Here is a 15269-nt window from a genome sequence, read left to right as displayed (position 1 = left end):
TGTGTGTGTGTGTGTGTGTGTGTGCGAGTGTATACCCCTTTTTTCTCCCTAAGGTAAGTCTTTCCGCTCCCGGGATTGGAATGACTCCTTACCATCTCCCTTAAAACCCTAAAACCCACATCCTTTCGTCTTTCCCTCTCCTTCCCTCTTTCCTGATGAGGCAACAGTTTGTTGCGAAAGCTTGAATTTCATGTGTATGTTTGTGTTTGTTTGTGTGTCTATCGACAAGCCAGCACTTTCGTTCGGTAAGTCACATCATCTGTGTTTTTAGATATATTTTTCCCACGTGGAATGTTTCCCTCTATTATATATATATATATATATATATATATATATATATATATATATATATATATATATATGCAGATGTCATTTTGTGTGAAAAGGATTTTAGTATTATCTACGATCAGCCAGTTCTATCTAACGAGACAGCCCGTCAGGATAATGCCAGAAACAGTTCCAAATTATATTCGCAACAGACTACGCAAGGAGAAGAAAATATTTTATTTTTGATTCACCGTTTATTTAATACAAGCAAACACACAGGTTCCCATAAACCGACCCCTCACAGTTATCCTGTACAAACTGCAAACAGCTCTAATAACGCTAAGATTTCTAAAATGTTAGAAATTAGTCGCGGTCAATGGCAACGGATAAAACAGGGTAGTACAGCCTATTGAAAACAGAGGCCACGGACAGACAATGATATCTGCAACAGGTAGGTGCCACGCCGTCCTTCAAACCAGCAGTGACGAAGTCAATAATACCGTCAGGCCGAACGGCTGCACGCCGCAGCTTCCTTCAAAGCAATGTAGCGCAACGCCGACCAAAACTCTGCTCCGCACATTTCACATTTCAAGCCCATTAACGTCAGAGTTACTTCCTTTTACTCGCGATGCCAGCCTGATTTAACAGCGGACAGATTCTATGAAATTAATCGCCAAATCATCAACAGCAAATAAGTCCACAATAAAATAACGAGAGCTGAATGACACCAGCGCCAAACTGTTTATAGGAGACTGTCACAGAAGCTTTACACCTAAAAACATTTTTCACAATTCCTTATGAGGTTGCATATGATACTGACTTCTTATGTTAGGATGCATGACTGTTTTTTTTTCGGTTTAATAATCACATTTCCAGGTTCTACTATTTCTGCAATTCATTCGCTTCTTTGCACATTTATCTCACGATTTACTGTGGTATGTTACATTTATCTAGTACTCTTGTCTTTATGCTTGCATATACTATAACCACATTTTTTCTTTACTTTGACCATAGCAGTTCTTGATTCAAGATGAATGACGACTGACTGTTAATCATTTGCTTTATAGATAAAGTGCACTGCCCTGCTCAATCATTCCCATATCCCTCCCTGTAGATGTGCGCATTGTTAGAGACGTAGGTCATTTACTAGACTGAAATTTATGAAGCCCTGAGGGTGCCACACAACCTATAAATACTGTGTATTTACTCACACGGTGCCTTTCTTTCATTCTACGATTCTATTTGTCTAATATGCACTCATGCAGGCCTTACAGAGCCATACTTTTGTATAATACTGCTATTTATGCGTTGTTCTTGTGAAAACTATGTCAAGTTACGTATTCTCATTATGAATTATGCATTGGCCCCTGAGTGACATATTAAGTTATAAGTCAGTGATATTTTATGACACATTCTCAGCTTTGATGTTTACGCTATGTACAACTACGCCACCTAGCACCACAATGAAGTTTTTTGCCACATTTTTAGTTATTAAGGTCATCATTTACTTCAAGTAAACTACACTACGTTGAGCCACAAATATGATTCCTGTAATATTTTTTTAGCTACTAAGATCAGCATTTACATATGTAGAAAGTCCACTTGGAGCCTCTGATTGATATGTTATATTCAGTTGTTTTAGATATTAAGATTTGCATGTATTTCATGTACTAGGCCACTTGGAGCCCCAAACATTTTACAGCTACCAAGATCAGCATTTGTGATATGTAGAAAGGCCACTTCGAGCCTCTGATATTTTCTCTATACTTGTTTTAGTTATTAAGATTTGCACGTATTCCATGTACAAGGCCACCTGGAGCCATTCAGTTCTTGATTTTATTGCTAGGTTTTCTTAAGTAATTACGTCTCTATATTGCATACACAAGGCCACTGAGAGCCACAATACAATATTATAAACCAGTGATGTTCTCTGTCATGATAGGTTATTCTATGTCTAATTGGCAGCCTGATGCAACACTTATTGTTTTGTTTTTTTTATTCAGAGCGCACTTTGAATTTTGCCTATCCACTCTGATGTAAAGCATTGTTGCTTCAGCCAGTCTGTAATTTCATTAGGATACCGAACTTTTTCTGATCAGATAGATTACTCGATGCTGACATAGGTAGAAATGGTAATGTTCCACTAACTTACCTTTGCTACTTTTCATATCTTCCATTATCAGTCTCCTACCTCTGTGCATGGTACTGGAGCAATTTATTACTGGTATTCATACCTCAAAATAAGTGATTATATATGTCTTTGGATCTCAGAAGAATCTCCACTATGAAGAGCAGTGATGATGCTGGTCATCACATTACTGATATTACGGCAATCGCCAACTGTGGCTGTCGATAATTTGTTGCTGAATACCTCTTGTATCTCTGCACATGACTGAGGAAAATAATACGGAGTTCAGATGTCTTGGCACACTGAATACACTCCACATTGGTCACTACTAAGTTGTTAAACATGCACAAACCAAAAAGAAATTGATTTTATGATGCAGTCACTTCGACATGCACGTAGTCTTCAGCCCTGACTCATCGTTTCCCTTGTCCAGTCCCATACCATTATCTTGGCGATTAGGATTGTATACTGATTTTGCTTTAATGACTTATTTGTCAGCAATCTTGTTTAGGAGACAGTTTACTAATTATATAATCAGATTATGATTCATATTGGTGCACCTGAGCACTAGTAATTCTTTCAGGTTTGATGATGATATACAGTTAGATTTTTTTTTCTTTTGTACAATCATGACATGTTACTTTATAATGGTCCTTAGGACTACACTGTAATGGTTTTATACTGCTCAAGACTTCTGTGAGATAAATTTATCACACATCTGTTGTACAAGATACTTCCAAATATGTGTCAAATTTGTTAAACCCCGTTGGAGGCTTGTGAAAGGCGTCTACTGAGGCGCACTCGTATGTGGCACCCGAGTATGGTAAGAATACTAATGTAAACCAAACGAATCCCAGTATATTATAAACGATGTATGTCTCTGATAGACTTTATAAAGTGAATAGCTGACTGTGTATGACCTCAGAGCGAAAGATACTATTTCTGGTCTGAGATTGTAGTGTTCGAGTAAGAGAGCGCTGGGTGCTCAGTTGTACGTAGCAGTCTGTGAGCGAAAGAAGATGGAGTAGGCAGTTTTGTGGTGTGCTGTGCGAAGCCACCAAGTGTTGGATTGATTTAGGTATGTCAATATTGTTGAACATGGAAACAGAAGTCTTCATGCAAGCAAGGTAAAGATGTTAAATAATTATGATTTTAGTTTTGCCAGCGCGTTTGTATAGATGAGTTGGCGGATAATTTGTTACTGTTGAGTAACCCCAGAATGTACGTAAACTGATTAGATAAAAAGGGTAGTTATATATTTCACTTTTGCAATGCTCCTAAGACTTGTTAACAAAAAAAAATGGTTCAAATGGCTCTGAGCACTATGCGACTTAACTTCTGAGGTCATCAGTCGCCTAGATCTTAGAACTACTTAAACCTAACTAACCTAAGGACATCACACACGTCCGTGCCCGAGGCAGGATTCGAACCTGCGACCGTAGCGGTCACGCGGTTCCAGACTGAAGCGCCTAGAACCGCACGGCCACAACGGCCGGCGACTTGATAACAAAGCTATATGTAATTTGATGTTTTTTATTTATGTTGGATTAGTGATGTTAGATAATATTTGGTGTTCAAATCTCATTGTTTGTGAATCAATTGTGAGTAATGTAACTTGAATTGCCAGATGTTTTTGAAAAGACAAACTTAACTTGCAACACAATTTTGCTAAAAAAAAAAAAAAAACCCTCAGTAATTCACCAGAATCAGTACCGCTTCCCGGATCAGGTCATACATTTTTTCAAAGAAGTTGGATTTTCATAAATGTTCTCATTTATCAGCCAAAAGAATTTCATGTGAATTTCAAGTATAATGGCCAGCGTTGTACAGTGCTGAGCCTGTAGCTAGTATATTTATATTTGTTCAGGAGAGACCAAAATATATCGCGTTCCACCGTTCCTGCTTTAGAGGTAAGGCAGTTTAATTTATTGGTATGTGCACAGGGACAGCACACCACAAAACTGCCTACTCCATCTTCTTTCGCTCTCTTATCAGTTTGACCAGGGCCAGAGGATTCAGTGCCTAAGGGGCTGAATGTATTTCGCAGTGACTATTTATTGGTATTGGGAATACCATTGACCAATCAGTTCAGATGAAGTTTTTCTAACAATAACACAGAGTAAGCACACCACTTGCAGTTACAACAACGAGTTCTGTACCCATTCCGCAGTTCACACATTCATTGAACATAATCGTAAAGCTTTTTTTTTCAAAGAACGTGTAACTTTCTTTTAAAAGTTTTGTGTTTGTGTTTACCAATGAATACGAACACATTAATATATCTGGCACATTAATATTTTTCTGACGCTGATTGAAAAATGATTTCTTTAAAAAATATTCATTGGGTTCAAATAAACACGACGTGGAAGAGGGTGAGTTACTGATAATGGGGTATCCTAAAACGAAATGCTTCAGTTTGAAAGTCCGCAGCTCGTGGTCTTGCGGTAGCGTTCTCGCTTCCTGTAAACGGGGTCCCGGGTTCGATTCCCGGCGCGGTCAGGTCCCTGCCTCGAGATGACTGGGTGTTGTTGTGTTGTCTTCATCATCATCATTCATCCCCATTCCGGTCGGAGGAAGGCAATGGCAAACCTCTTCCGCTACGACCTTGCCTAGTCGGCGGTGCGTGTCTCCCGCATCGTTCCCTACGCTCCTCGGAGTATGGGATCTCATCATCATCATCGTCAGTTTGAAAATTTTAATCGAGATAAAGTTTCTCCTGTTTCAAAATCTGATATGAAACATTTTACATGAAGTTAAAAATCAGTGAACTTCTCAACTGTTCTACAATTCTCTCTTAGTGTCGTAATTAAAAACACTCGGATTGTTACAAGACAAAAAGTCTGACATCGTTCGACAAAATAGATTCCAAAAGTTAATTTGTCTGTATCAGGATTACAAAACACACAAAATATTACAAATCAGATATACCTAATTAGCCTATACATTAGATCTGATGGAAAATTCTACTTAAAACTAAATATATAAAATTTCATTGCCTTACAAATTTGTTCCAGTTGCCTTACGTTTGAGTTACAGTATAAATTCACTACTCTTCTATAATTTCCATGGCCAATGCTCAGTATTTGTTAATGATCAGTATCACTTCAATGCCTGATAATGTAACAGTCTCACAAATTAATAACACACTTTACAGTTTATAAAAATAACTACAACATTTACTGGCTCTGTGTGAGTATAAACAATATCATTCGTCCATAGACCAACAACTAGACTCTCCTAGCTAGCCACTACTTTTAAGTCTTACATCCTGCCTATGATAGAGTGTAACGGCAACTGCTACTGCGCTCCGCGCGCCCCTACTTAGGATCGATTCTGCCACTCAGGCAACATCTTTGGTTCAGTGGTGTCAAAAATACAATCTCTTCTACATATGACAATCGTTTCAGTTCATTTTTCATGAATTATATCACAAAATCGGGCTCTACGGACACTAGCCGACAAATATAATTATTAGAAACAAACACAGCAGCGTAATTACCTTGTGGAATTGAAAGCAGAGAATTTAAATCACCAAAAGAAAAATTACTTAACAAGGAAGAAGCTAGGCGAAGTCAGCTGACAAATTTAAATACGAAGAAACAGCACCTAAATTGCTTGGTGCACTACACTCGTTACTACACGAGCACTGGAACTATATATTTGTCTGCTAACCAGTATGGCGAAATTCACACAGATTTGCTTTAGTACGAAATTTTCGAACTGGATAAGTGCTTACCAAATGTAAAACTTTTATTGTGTCCTTCGTCGCTAGTGGTGGAATACCATTCTCATATACAGTAGCCACACTACAAGATGCATCTAAAGTGCCTTGCACACGCAAGGACCAATAACTAGTTCCACAAGCTACCTCCGGAACAGTGACCTCAATGAGAAGCAAACAGCAACTGCTTCGCTGCAACTGCGATCCACTCGTGGAACAGAAGCAATCTAACTCGCGCCACTTGCAGACGCAGAGACACTACGTACTTCCCTCAGCTTGAAAGGACCCGGCCGGCACATACAAGCGCCCATCCACAACAGGACGCCACAGCAGCTCTCCGTACGGCTAGTTACACTATGGCTCCAACTCTAGTCTAAGCGAGGAAGTGCTCAGTATGCGGTGCCTCTTCTCTCTCTCTCTCTCTCTCTCTCTCTCTCTCTCTCTCTCTTTCTCTTTCCCTGTTTTCTTCCTCTTTCTGTCTGCCTTCTCTGTCGCACTACCGCGCGCGCCGTTTAAGATTGGCCGCGACAGTTTCTCTAATATACAAACTGCGATTTAGCGCGAGTTATCGAAACCCGATCAAAGCTGGAGAAAGGTCGACCACTCCATGGCTCAATCTCTGCTGCCTGAGATACTAACATTGCTCAGAGGGAAAACACTTCCCATCCGCAAATACATTCTCCTGTGAAGCTTCTGCGAGGAACAAACATTCTGTAGATCATAAATCTTGCACTCAACATGATACTCTGATCCTACGCAGTGCTTCATTCCAAAATTAATTTGGACATTATTTTTGAACTGTGAGAATGACAGCAGTTGGTACATATTCATCACACACGTTTTCTCTTCCTGCGAGTTCGCCATTCTGCCATGATAGCTACAGCGCTTCTGGTAGCGAATACGTGAACTGCACAAAAAGCATGAAATTTATCGACCAGCTTATGAAGGTCATCATCAGTCTATGCCTTTGTATTTCGTGCTTCCTATTTCGGTAAGCAATAAATTAGTATTTTTTGTTTTATAATTTTTATAGTAATAAATAATCAGCATTGGCGGCCGGAGACTTCCGGCATAAGAAGTCAGCCTCATTCTGCCAACGGCCTTGTCAAAGAGGGCGGAGGAGCGGATAGAGGTTCAGGGAACTCTCTTGTCCTAGGGGTGGGAAATTGCCCCTAAAGGCGGAAGAATCAGCAATGATCAACGACATGAGGATGCAGAAGGCAATGGAAACCACTGCATTAAAAAAGACATGTAACTTGTATCCACAGGACATGTGGCCTGTATTTGAAGAAGTGTCACGATGATCTCTCCATTGGCAAAAGATTCCGGAATAGTCCCCCATTCGGATCTCCGGGAGGGGACTGCCAAGGGGAGGTTTCCATGAGAAAAAGATTGAATAATCAACGGAAGGGTAACGTTCTACGAGTAGGGGCGTGGAATGTCAGAAGCTTGAACGTGGTAGGGAAATTAGAAAATCTGAAAAGGGAAATGCAAAGGCTCAATCTAGATATAGTAGGGGTCAGTGAAGTGAAGTGGAAAGAAGACAAGGATTTCTGATCAGATGAGTATCGGGTAATTTCAACAGCAGCAGAAAATGGTATAACAGATGTAGGATTCGTTATAAATAGGAAGGTATGGCAGAGGGTGTGTTACTGTGAACAGTTCAGTGACTGGGTTGTTCTAATCAGAATCGACAGCAGACCAGCACCGACAACGATAGTTCAGGTATACATGCCGACGTCGCAAGATGAAGATGAACAGATAGAGAAAGTGCATGAGGATATTGAAAGGGTAACGCAGTATAACGCAGTATGTAAAGGGGGACGAAAATCTAATAGTCATGGGCGACTGGAATGCAGTTGTAGGGGAAGGAGTAGAAGAAAAGGTTACAGGAGAATATGGGCTTGGGGCAAGGAATGAAAGAGGAGAAAGACTAATTGAGTTCTGTAAAGTTTCAGCTAGTAATAGCGAATACCCTGTTCAAGAATCACAAGAGGAGGAGGTATACTTGGAAAAGGCCGGGAGATACGGGAAGATTTCAATTATATTACGTCATGGTCAGACAGAGATTGCGAAATCAGATACTGGATTGTAAGGCGTACCCAGGAGCAGATATATACTCAGATCACAATATAGTAGTGATGAAGAGTAGGCTGAAGTTCAAGACATTAGTCAGGACGAATCAATACGCAAAGAAGTGGGATACGGAAGTACTAAGGAATGACGAGATACGTTTGAAGTTCTCTAACGCTATAGATACAGCAATAAGGAATAGCGCAGTAGGCAGTACAGTTGAAGAGGAATGGACATCTCTAAAAAGGGCCATCACAGAAGTGGGGAAGGAAAACATAGGTACAAAGAAGGTAGCTGCGAAGAAACCATGGGTAACAGAAGAAATACTTCAGTTGATTGATGAAAGGAGGAAGTACAAACATGTTCCGGGAAAATCAGGAATACAGAAATACAAGTCGCTGTGGAGTGAAATAAATAGGAAGTTCCGGGAAGCTAAGACGAAATGGCTGCACGAAAATTGTGAAGACATCGAAAAAGATATGATTGTCGGAAGGACAGACTCAGCATACAGGAAAGTCAAAACAACCTTTGGTGACATTAAAAGCAACGGTGGTAACATTAAGAGTGCAACGGGAATTCCACTGTTAAATGCAGAAGAGAGAGCAGATAGGTGGAAAGAATACATTGAAAGCCTCTATGAGGGTGAAGATTTGTCTGATGTGATAGAAGATGAAACAGGAGTCGATTTAGAAGAGATGGGGGATCCAGTATTAGAATCGAAATTTAAAAGAGCTTTGGAGGACTTACGGTCAAATAAGGCAGAAGGGATAGATAACATTCCATCAGAATTTCTAAAATCGTTGGGGGAAGTGGCAACAAAACGGCTATTCACGTTGGTATGTAGAATATATGAGTCTGGCGACATACCATCTGACTTTCGGAAAAGCATCATCCACACAATTCCGAAGACGGCAAGAGCTGAGAAGTGCGAGAATTATAGCACAATCAGCTTAACAGCTCATGCATCGAAGCTGCTTACAAGAACAATATACAGAAGAATGGAAAAGAAAATTGAGAATGCGCTGGGTGACGATCAGTTTGGCTTTAGGAAAAGTAAAGGGACGAGAGAGGCAATTCTGACGTTACGGCTAATAATGGAAGCAAGGCTAAAGAAAAATCAAGACACTTTCATAGGATTTGTCGACCTGGAAAAAGCGTTCGACAATATAAAATGGTGCAAGCTGTTCGAGGTTCTGAAAAAAATAGGGGTAAGCTATAGGGAGAGACGGGTCATATACAATATGTACAACAACCAAGAGGGAATAATAAGAGTGGACGATCAAGAACGAAGTGCTCGTATTAAGAAGGGTGTAAGACAAGGCTGTAGCCTTTCGCCCCTACTCTTCAATCTGTACATCGAGGAACCAATGATAGAAATAAAAGAAAGGTTCAGGAGTGGAATTAAAATACAAGGTGAAAGAATATCAATGATACGATTCGCTGATGACATTGCTATCCTGAGTGAAAGTGAAGAAGAATTAAATGATCTGCTGAACGGAATGAACAGTCTAATGAGTACACAGTATGGTTTGAGAGTAAATCGGAGAAAGACGAAGGTAATGAGAAGTAGTAGAAATGAGAACAGCGAGAAACTTAACATCAGGATTGATGGTCACGAAGTCAATGAAGTTAAGGAATTCTGCTACCTAGGCAGTAAAATAACCAATGACGGACGGAGCAAGGAGGACATCAAAAGCAGACTCGCTATGGCAAAAAAGGCATTTCTGGCCAAGGTAAGTCTACTAATACCAAATACCGGCCTTAATTTGAGGAAGAAATTTCTGAGGATGTACGTCTGGAGTACAGCATTGTATGGTAGTGAAACATGGACTGTGGGAAAATTGGAACAGAAGAGAATCGAAGCATTTGAGATGTGGTGCTATAGACGAATGTTGAAAATTAGGTGGACTGATAAGGTAAGGAATGAGGAGGTTCTGCGGAGAATCGGAGAGGAAAGGAATATGTGGAAAACACTGATAAGGAGAAGGGACAGGATGATAGGACATCTGCTAAGACATGAGGGAATGACTTCCACGGTACTAGAGGGAGCTGTAGACGGCAAAAACTGTAGAGGAAGACAGAGATTGGAACAAGTCAAGCAAATAATTGAGGACGTAGATTGCAAGTGCTACTCTGAGATGAAGAGGTTAGCACAGGAAAGGAATTCGTGGCGGGCCGCATCAAACCAGTCAGTAGACTGATGACCAAAAAAAAAGTAATATACAGGGTGACAATTATTGAACTATATGAAAAAGACGTAACTCCGTTACAAACTACGGTGTGCACACACTTTATTTAACACGCAAATGTCACTACAGATATTCAGACTTAGGTGAGACATGTTTGATACGCCTGGCGATGATGTGGCGCAGAGAAGTTAGGAGAAGAGTAACGTAACTTTGCAAACACTGTAAAGTAATGAAGAATTAAAAGTTAAATAAATTAAGCTATAAAAGTAAACGGTGCTTAAACGTGATAATAACGTTGATGTAATTCAGTTTATCTGCACAGTACACAACGCTTCATTAAAGCAAGTGAGCAACTCCAGCTGCTGTTGAGAATAATAGTAAACTTAGATTCTCAAAAGATGGGACGTTCTGAATTCTTTACGTTCTGAATTCTTTACGTTTCCGAAATAATCTTTCAAAACCTTCACATACCGTTCGGTAGTCACCGTGCCATCAAGGAATATCGCACCGATTATTCTATGACTGTACACTGCACGTCACTCAGTCACCCATTGAGGGTAAAGAGACTTCTCGATCGCGAAATGCGGATTCTTAGCCCCCCCACCTAACGCGCCACTTTTGCTTATTGACGAACTCAACCAAATGAAATTGGGCTTCGTCGCAAAACCCAATTATACTGCACATACTAATTCCCATCATCCACCACGGCAACCCGTGCAGTTTGAACGTCCTATAACGCAAACCGTTCAGAAGTTATGACGATTTTATTTCATATAGTTCAATAATCATCACCCTGTATATTGCGAGTATTCCTCAATGGTGTATTTTTGTTGGTACGGCACATCTCCGGTATTTTCTTAATCATCTTTTGAGAATCTAAGTTTACTATTATGAGCAACAGCAGCTGGAGTTGCTCACTTGCTTTAATGAAGCGTTGTGTACTGTGCAGATAAACTGAATTACATCAACGTTATTATCACACTTAAGCACCGTTTACTTTTATAACTTAATTTATTTAACTTTTAATTCTTCATTACTTTACAGTGTTTGCAGAGTTACGTTACTCTTCTCCTAACTTCAGTACCATTAACCTGCATTAAAATTCCGAAATACTGTTAACGTAATTTCGTTATGTAGTTTTGTTATCATCATATCCAGGAGTTCAAATGTGTATGAAATCTTATTGGACTTAATTGCTAAGATCATCAGCCCATAAGCTTACACACCACTTAACCTAAATTATCCTAAGGTCAAACACACACACACCCATGCCCAAGGGAGGACTCGAACCTCCGCCGGGACCAGCCACACAGTCCATGACTGCAGCGCCTAAGACCGCTCGGCTAATGCCGCGCATTATCATATCCAATGTCACAGAAATCAATAAGCAAAATGTTTCGCAGTTCTATTCAGCGGCGATACTACGTCCAAGAGATGATGACTGTACAGCAGTCAATGAATGTGTCACTTCTAATGTGTTTCGTGGAGAGTCAATGCCTTACACAAGTTCTGATTCGCTCCAACTTGAAGAAATAGTGATGACTGGGTGTTGTGTGCTGTCCTTAGGTTAGTTAGGTTTAAGTAGTTCTAAGTTCTAGGGGACTGATGACCATAGATGTTAAGTCCCATAGTGCTCAGAGCCATTTGAAGAAATAAACAACGTTGAATTGCACATCGTAGAATTTTTGAACTCTTTAAATCCGCCCGGTTTACCACCTCATCAGTTGTTTTTAAAGAAAAATATCATTATTATGTCAGTTTCAAATCCTATCGCTACTGTGGCATTAATGTTGCAAGATCTGTGGCAAATCACTTAGGCAAGTACATTATCACTGCTAAATTCATTGACGCCGGCAAAATTGTCCTCATATCCGGAATTAACCTCACACCTTCTGATCCAAACATGCTTTTCCAGATGATAAGACAACGGTTCCCAATAAAAGTAGACTTGATTATGAACATCAATAAAGCATAAGGGCAAACGCTTCAAAGAGTACATTTGTATATACCAGAACCTGTTTTTTCGCACGGACAATTAATTATAAGTGACCTTTTCACGAGTTCGCACGTTCAGTGATAATTATGTTTGTGCTAAAGACAAATACAACCAAAAAGTAAACGATGAAAACATTATAACTGCTAACATTCTTTCCAAAGAAATTTTGTTCACATGTGTGTGAATTCCTAAGGGACCAACTAAGGGACCAAACTGCTGAGGTCATCGGTCCCTAAGCGTACGCACTACTTAAACTAAGTTAAACTACAACACACACACCCATGCCCGAGGAAGATCTCGAAGCTCCGGCGGAAGCGGCCTCGCAGTCCGTGACATGGCGCCGCTAACAGTTCGCCCACTCCGCGCGGGGCTCCGCGGCGTAACCGCCCGCCCAGTCTGAAAGGGGACTTGTCAGGGTCCGCGCGGCTCCCGCCCCCCCGTCGGTGGTTCGAGTCCTCCCTCGGGGATGGGTTGAGTGTGTGTGTGTGTTGTAGTTTAACTTAGTTTAAGTAGTGCGTACGCTTAGGGACCGATGACCTCAGCAGTTTGGTCCCATAAGACCTTACCACCAATTTCCAAATTTTCCACTCCGCAAGAAGTTTTGTAAAATAAAAAATTTTAAAAAAATGAAGGTAATCTGACAGAAGCTATCTCCTTTTTACATGTTTTACAATCAACCATATCGTATATAATAATGTAGATTTTTTACAGCGAGACTGTAATTTGTTACTGCTATTCAAAAAGTGGGTGACTTATCAGGATAGAGTGCGAATTATTTGCACGGCAAAACTAGTTTAGCGTTGATTTAAGTACTGGTTTGTTTGGCTGGCTTTAAAATCACGACATCTCAAAGAATCCAGTCGAACAATCCTATGATCCTCTCGTGGTGTAGTCCTTCTGTAACAACCCGCGCTCATTCTTCTTTCCACACGATCGTTCTGAGAGCATCCCGTCACCATTGCTTCTACAGACATTGCAGCACAACCAAAGCTCTGCGCGGTCTTTCGGTATGATGCTCCTATGTCCCTCACGCCAATGGTTCGACTCTTCTCAAAGACCGGAAAATGGCGTAAGCTGCACGTCCACGGCCTCTGGACACGCCGTGTTGCGATATCCACCTGAGCAGTTGTAGCAACGTGAGACACACTCAGTGGCCGTCACATAACTATACCATTCTCCAACTGTCCTGAAAATGTCGAAAATACGCTCGCATCAGGATAAAATATTAATCAGTGAAGCCCACAGGCATGTAAATGCTGTAGTATCAGTCTGGTAGCGAGCGGTCACATTGTTCATGATATAAAACTTTCTATTTGATTCAGTGCACAACGGGCAAAAACCATTAGTTAGTCACTTTTTTAGCAATTGATGTCGGTATTGCCGGGCACCGTGTCCCAAAGATGTGTGCCTTTGTGAATTTTCTTTTCTACTACTAACTGATGTACTTCGCAATAGCAAGAGAAAATCATCTGTAAAGCACAAGAAGTTAAAGGATAATGATAATTCGTGAAATACGACAGGTAACCTTTGCCTACTTCTAGTTAGATCAGTAATCGACATTTCTTTTTTTTCCTTTGGAATACGACCGTTTATTTGAGAACATTTTTCATTAGAGTATATCTCATCAACTAGAAACAGTATTTTATCATTTTATTTACCATCTTTATCATTTACTAGTCGAATCAAGGCCTATGAGAAGTGTTCCGTCGAGTACGTGTTTTATTTCATCTTAAAACCTTTTCCTTTACATTCGGCAGCCCCTGTTTCGTAAACGCTCTCTGTCTTGCATGAAATCCATTTTGTTAATTTGGCTGTGGCCAAAGTCGAATTTTCTGTTTTCACTGAGCTCAGAAATGGAGGACTGATCTGTTAGAATACACAGGACAATAGCAGGGAAGGAGGGAGGGGGGGGGGATCAGAGAACAAGGAGAGAAATTAGAAATTTTGCCAAAGGACCCCAGCTCTCTGTCTTAGCGTATGTGACTTCTTGGAGCGCGTAGGTGAAACGACCCTTCCCGCCGAATTCGTGGACGAGAGTTTCCATTAGCCGTTGGAAGTTCGTGGTAGAGGCTTCGAGTTCTCCCTAGAGAATACGCTAACTAAAACGGACGAACAAGGGATTCACAGGGATCAGTTTTGACGCCAGCCGATGGGGCCGTTGTGTTGCGTCCAGATGCTTGGCCCATAATTGGCAGGATTGTGGGCCAAAAAGTGTGTCGTCTCGAGCGTGTTGAAGACCGGACGGGCGAACGATGGGTAGTTGAAGACGGCGTGAGCCACTGTCGGGATGTGTTGGAGATGCTTTTGGTGGGTGGGACACGCTGTGCAGCTGTACCATGTGGCAATGACGGTGAGACGCAATCCAAATGCTTGCTGGCGTACTGCTCGTAGTCACAGTTCTCTGTACCAAAATCTTCTCCAATCGCTGAAATTGAAGTTAAATTCCCCGCCCTCTTTTAAGTTGACCGGTATGTTCCTTTTCTTGCTTAAATTACTGTAGGTAACACCCATTTTTCTCTCGCTCTGCTCTTGTCCCGTGCAAATCGGTGAACGAAATTGTACGTTTATCAGCCCCATCTCTGTGAATTAGTAATACTAACTTTCTCTCTCGTTCTTTGCCCTCAACAATGCTTATCTCTGTTGCAGGATGTTGGATCACGCCCAACCTTATAAAAATCCTTTTCGTTATTCCCATAGAGGAATCCCCTTGCTGATCACTTTGTCTGCTAACTTATTGTCAAGACTTCACTTCGTAAGGGACAGTAGTCTTTACGCAATTCAAGTTCCCTTCATGTAAAAGTATGTTAATAAATTCGAAAGTTAGAATTCACTCTTTTACTCCAAGCCTTCCCCCCCCCCCCCCCCCCCCCCCCCACCAAAGGTCATTTACATACG

This window comes from Schistocerca americana, chromosome 5 (genome assembly GCF_021461395.2).
Source record: "Schistocerca americana isolate TAMUIC-IGC-003095 chromosome 5, iqSchAmer2.1, whole genome shotgun sequence".
Lineage (NCBI taxonomy): Eukaryota > Metazoa > Arthropoda > Insecta > Orthoptera > Acrididae > Schistocerca > Schistocerca americana.
The sequence above is the reverse complement of the archived record's forward strand: the minus strand, read 5'-3'. Positions refer to the sequence as shown.